This window comes from Dysidea avara, chromosome 6, assembly GCF_963678975.1.
Source record: "Dysidea avara chromosome 6, odDysAvar1.4, whole genome shotgun sequence".
Classification (NCBI taxonomy): domain Eukaryota; kingdom Metazoa; phylum Porifera; class Demospongiae; order Dictyoceratida; family Dysideidae; genus Dysidea; species Dysidea avara.
Genome location: NC_089277.1, coordinates 10,253,845 through 10,260,204, shown reverse-complemented (window position 1 = coordinate 10,260,204; position 6,360 = coordinate 10,253,845). Strand labels below are relative to the sequence as shown.

General features: G+C 37.2%; 1 long non-coding RNA gene across 1 annotated transcript; it reads left to right on the top strand.

Annotated features, from left to right (window-relative positions):
• Nucleotides 1-2,569: 2,569 nt before the first annotated feature.
• Nucleotides 2,570-6,330, top strand: LOC136257333 (uncharacterized). Its single transcript, XR_010701914.1, has 3 exons — nt 2,570-2,859; nt 4,533-4,623; nt 6,080-6,330. It is a non-coding gene; the product is annotated as an uncharacterized lncRNA (long non-coding RNA).
• Nucleotides 6,331-6,360: the final 30 nt, after the last annotated feature.

Sequence of the window (6,360 nt, the reverse complement as noted above, 5' to 3'; positions counted from 1 at the left end):
AATATGGTGACTACAAGCTGTAGCTTTGATTGCTCTATTAGAGTATCTCGATCGTTTTTAATGCAGTGGGAGATGAAAAGTGAAGTGCTGCTATGGTTTAATAGCTATAAATGGTGTTAGTTAAGTGTAACTGCATGCATGCTACTGAAATACAGTGGTATATAGTTGTTTGCTATGACAAATTGTCAGTACAACAATGTTTATGTATTGATACTACCACTGAGCTAAATTTAAAAGGGGGTTTCTGTCGAAACCCCAGAAACCCATCTAGATCCGCCACTGCAACTAATAATATAATTATGCATGTTGATGGAGGAAATCAAGCCATTCACTGGCATTCAACTATAACTACTAAACTGTGCTGTGATTTAGCTACGTATAGCTATAGCATCAGTTTAATAAAACAGTAGCTACAAGTACATGTATACAATAAAATAGTATATCTCTAGCTATATAGAGAAAATCATGTGATTGCAGCTATGTATAACTAATCAATGTAGCTACAGCTTTGGCATGCAGTTAGTCATTATCTACCCCCTTGCCGGTTCTATCTGGGGTTCCCCAAGGGAGTATTTTGGGACCCCTACTCTTCATTATTTACATAAATGATTTACCATCTTGTGTTACCATCAGTAAAACTTTACTATTTATTGACGACACCAAGATTTATAATACTGTTTGTAGTACCGGAGATATTTCACTATTTCAAAATGATTTAGACTCAGCAACTTTGTGGAGTATGAGATATAATATGTTCTTTAATCCAAAAAAGAGTGTCCACCTATATTAATGCAAAAGTCATCACTAATTACAAAATAGCTGACACACAGGTTTTAACAAATATAGTTCACATAAAAATCTCGGTATTATAATATCATCAGACCTATCTTGGGATCAACACTACAAAAACATAATCCCTAAGACCTACAGAATGCTAGGACTGTTCCATCGCAGCTTTAGCAAGCACCAAACAGTGACAGCCAAGAGAACTTTGTATATTTTCTTAGTGAGACCACAAGTTATATACTGTTCAGTGATTTGGAAACCTATAACCATATCAAGCAGGGGCATACAGATTCAGGGGGGGGAGCTTTGGGGGCTGAAGCCCCCCCTTCATATTTATAGCTTTACTTGATCAATATGATGCTGAGAATTATAATGAAATTTTGTCTTAGCATAATTATATGATCACCAATAATATAAAACCATGCACCTTATTAACATCTTTCCAAGGTATTATCAGTGGATTTATATGCTAAAGTTTATGCAACAAGGACCTGGAGGTGTACAAGATCGAGATACTTTAATAGAGCAGTCAGCTAACTACTCTAATAGAACATTCACTGGAAGCATATAGTTGGTTCTGTTATAATCTAAAGGCAGTATATATAATCTACAGGGAGAAAATATTGTGAATTTTATGTGGGAATGTCTCCAAATTGCAGTATTTTAACATTTATTTTTCAAAATTTCCTGGGGGGCATGCCCCCAGACCCCCCTAGTTCCAGCATGCTCTCTACCCAAGAGATTAGTACCTTGAGTTAGCCCCCCCTTTTATAAATCCTAGATCCGCCCCTGTCAAGGACATCACACTTATTGTGCAGGTCCAGAGAAGAGCAACAAAGTTTATTTTAAATGACTATTATAGTTATCATTATTAGTATAGCTAGGTATAGTATAATTGTTGTATAGCTTATATAGTAGCTATATAGCTAGTTAGCTAACTATAGCTATATACAGCTGCATGCATGGGTGTCTATAGTAATAATATCTACTGAATGGTTGGATCGCATACTGTTTGCAACTGGCCATATAGGACCTTGGAGTTACTGCACGATGGCTATATCTTAGTGGGAAACACGGATCCCTGGTGATATATGTGCGGGGAAACACGAATCCCTAGGAATATGTGTGTGCGGTGAAATATCAAAAAAATCGCTACGGGAAACACATATCACTGACAGCTTTTGGTGGGAAACACGGATCCCTAGTGATATGTGTGCGGGGAAACACGGATCCCTAGGGATATGTGTGCGGAAAAACGTTATCCGGGGAAACATATCACTGTGACAGCGGCATTCCTTGATCCACGCCTATTATTTTTACCCTTGTTAGAATATAACGAAGTTTTGGGACGGCTTCTAGTAAATTAAATCCATTTTTAGACAGCCTCTTTACACTGTTAGCTTGCCTGTTAATCATCATCATCAGCACTAGCTACCGTACGACCACAACCACGAACCATCACCGCTACTGGTATCCAGTTTACTGATGACGAAGCTTGAACCTTCTGGACCTGTTCTAGCTCCACGAGAGTCAACCATGGTGAAATCACGGAAATCAAAATTGAAATCACGAAATCACAATTGAAATCATGAAATCATTGATTTCAGAGAAATCACTGTGATTTCGAAATCTCGTACACCCTTCGAGAAAGTGGCGGACCCCTCGGTCACACCACTCACAACTTATTGATCTAGCAAAAACCAACTTGACTGTATCACATGTGTCACAGTTAACAACCACCAGGGAGGTTACGGCTGAAGTCTGAACGGGCCGCGAGATACCCAAGACTGGTTGTCATCCTCGACTGAGCTCGCACCAGTGAGCTCGTGATGCTTACTCTCGTACTTTACTATATACTATTCACAATGGATGGATCATACTGACTTGTTGAAGATCAAAATGTTTCACCTGAACTGGAGCTGCCTTTTTTTCCTCGCGAGTATCTAAACGTAAATATGGACGAATTTCTTAATAATGCACATTGTTATGCCACTTCGTATTAATACTCAACACGTAATGGACAACGCGAAGCTCCCATCATGCTGCTGGATTCCTCATGGGACATGTAGTACTGTAAGTTAACCAGGTATGATGTATTGACTCATTTCACTCATCAGTAGCTATGCCCCCATATTGTGGCTAATTGTTTGATATTAATTACATATTTCATAAACTCTAGTAGTGACCTGGCAGGTGAAAATTTCAGCTCAGCTACTGACTGCTCTATTAGAGTATTTCTATCTTTGTAGGTGCAAGAATTAAAGCTCATCAGTGAGGGAACAGGGCTGGGGGAAGCAACATAATATTGGTCAGGAAAACTTCTCATTTGAGCAGACAAAATATGTCCCCAACCTAGTCAGTTGAACTGTTGATGTGCAATATTGGTCAGGATCTTGCCTGGGCTGTTTGGGTGGCTCCCCAAGCTCTGGAATAATTCCTGGACCGTTTCCCTTCTCTTTGGTTCTATAGCTATGACTTGTTGTACAATATTTAGGACTTGCTATACAGTTATATTAGCACTCTTTAAATTATTTCATGAGTGTGCAAAAAATGCCGAAACACCTACCCACTGCAATCTAGTGTATCTATTGTGTGTGTATGGTTAGTATAAATGTAGTGAAGTAGGTACTTTTGTGGGTTTGCCTTAGGCCATTTTTGAATTTTATGTTTCACAGACCAAGTATATAGGGTTGATACTCAGTAAAATAAAACTTACAATACTGCTGGCTGAAGAATTAGTAATTGTGACCGGAACTGTGAAAACAGGACATAATCGCACAAGCCTAAATTTACAGTATAAAGCATCGAATACATTGGGTGAAATACTTGCGTATTATTCATAAATTTTTTGAACGCCTCTTTCTTAGTGAAGAAAGGGACTAACAATAACAATAAAAACCTGGATACCATCTTATTCACCTGATCATGAGGACATGAGGACATGGAAAATCTTTGTTTTGTTGCAGTAGACCCAAGGATACGTAAATTATGAACGTTTGTGTACATCATGTCGAAGCAATCGTACGTGATCGATTTTTCATCATGAATTTCGCCTTTGTTTCAGTGAGGAAGGGAAAAACTTACTCAGTAACTGATTTCTCTGTTCATGGCAAACATGATGGTGAAAATTTCAGCAAGCACCTGTAATTTATTTTCCCTATACTTGCTGTACAAATTGATTTTTCTGTTGTTGCTACTTTGTAGGGCTGTAACTCCTAAAGTTATTGGTATACAATTATGAGGCTGAAACTTTTCCAGTGGGTACACTTGGCTAAGTAGATTATAAATATTCAATAAACAGGAATTTGAAAAATATGCCATTATGTTCTGTTTTTGCAGATCCATTCACAATTTACTGTACATGTCAAACAGCAGATTGTTGTGCCATATGCTACTAGCATTCTGCATATAATATTATGTAGCAATCCTTTCTTTGTGTTCAGCTTAAGAGGTAACTTGCAAGCCTGTCTTGATGTTACCTTGACTTGCAAGGTGATTATGTGAAAAGCATAAATATGACTAACTTGAAGTGGCTTTAAACTTGTTGTTCAACATTAATGATGTACAAGAAGCCACAATGTTTCAGTGCTGGTTAAATACACTGCAGAATATTCCACATCCCAGACTGTGTGACTCCTTAGACAGACTCCTTAGACACTTGTCTACACTACAAGTTGTCCAGGGATCAAGTCACCACATGGACCAGCCATTACTGTCCATGTTTATACTGTGTATTCTTCTTACAGGATAATCAGGACTGTAAATGTGTACAGGTGGAGTATACTTCATTTGATGTGATGTAATGACTTCATCATGAGGAGGAAAACAAATATCATTGTAAGTTATGTAATATGTTTGCTGACTATGGCTTGTATAAGGATGCTTCAGATGTACTCAAATTTAAAAAAAAAACAACAAGATGATGTTGTGCTACTTCAGGTGCCCATGTAATTAATACTATCCCAATTAATCAGCCATGTATATAATTTAGTTTATATTCATGTTATAGTTATTATTAATTCAGCTAGATAATTAGAATTTGTAAATTCTATAATATTCAGCATATTTTGTAATTCATGAATTATTTGGTAATTACGTTGTTATGCACTGCTAAGGAAACGTAACTATAACAAACCACTTTAAACTGCAAATTACGCACAGAAGTATCTTATCAACTGTTTTATAGTGTATCTATCGTGTGTGTGTCCCCCCATGTAAACTCTTTGCTTGCGAAGTTGACACAGTAATAATAAATAAATAAATAATATTTTCTCATGCGAATTGTATAGAGAAAGCCTCAAGGCTGCCCTTCATTTTCGTTTGTGTAAGTACAGGTAATGCCTCCCTTTCAACCCGAAGGATATGCTACCGCTGGTAGCCTAAGAGGTCTTCAGTATTGTTTTAAAGTTGTTAAACATCTATAAAACCAAAAGGGAAGACCGTTCAAGAAGTATATGAAGAGTCGCCATACCCGTATTTCAGACCGCATGGAGAAGAAACCACCTCAGAGCAAAGTTTATGTGTGTGGAAGTTTAATACAAACTTAATTTAGTTTTCAATTCCTACATGTTGGCTGTTTTTTATCATTTTTAACGTTTTTGCTCACGTGGGTGCATACGGACAAACAAACATAGGTAGGTAGGTACACACACATACACACATACACACGTTTTTACGGAAACAATTTCAGTAAACCAGGTGCGTGCCCACAGCCAGCTGAAGGCCGTGCCTGGTTTAAAAATACAGAAATTTTTAGTTCTATTTTTACTAAGTTATATAGTGTAAAACTGTATATTCTTAACAGTACTGTCTACAAACTTGAATATTAAAGGAAAACCTGCTCTAATCTGGTCACCTATTTTTATGGGACAAATTTAGCAGGTGATTGTGTGTATTAGGCAAGTCAATTAATAACACATTGGGAGTAACCTTATTACACAGTGACCATAATTATGTACGTTTCTGTTTATTGTCATGTTCCCTCAACTATCCAACCTTCAGACTAATGTTGTACCAGAACAAATTTGTAATGGTTTGTGTCAATATGACATCATGGATTTCCTATCAAAGAAAGTGCAAATTTGTGGTGCGATGAAACCTGTCTAATCCAGTCACTTGAGCCAAAATTTCCTGCAGGTGGCTGCCTAATGTAGGTAGACAAATTTGAGGTTTATTACAATGGCCAGTTAATGACCTTATTAGGCAGGTTTCACTGCACATTTTATTATGGGATAGTTTATCCTGTACTGGTTTATTTTAGTGTAACAGTAATTATTATATTTCTCTCTCACAGTCCTAACATTCATCCTATTTAATGCACCTCATATCTTGTTGATGATCACCCACATCCCCTGATGGTTATGATGATTCTAACAAGTTCAAGGACAGAAACACTGAGACAGACATCCTGATGGTGATCATGTGACTTGTAGAGACACAGAACACACTAGTGTTTGGTACAGTGTACATACTACATGGTTGATTGTCTGTTGTGTGTGTATTAATAACAATGTACTTGACTTGTAACTGAAACTGGTAAATTTAACCATCTGGAATAGTGTGTAGTATTATGTA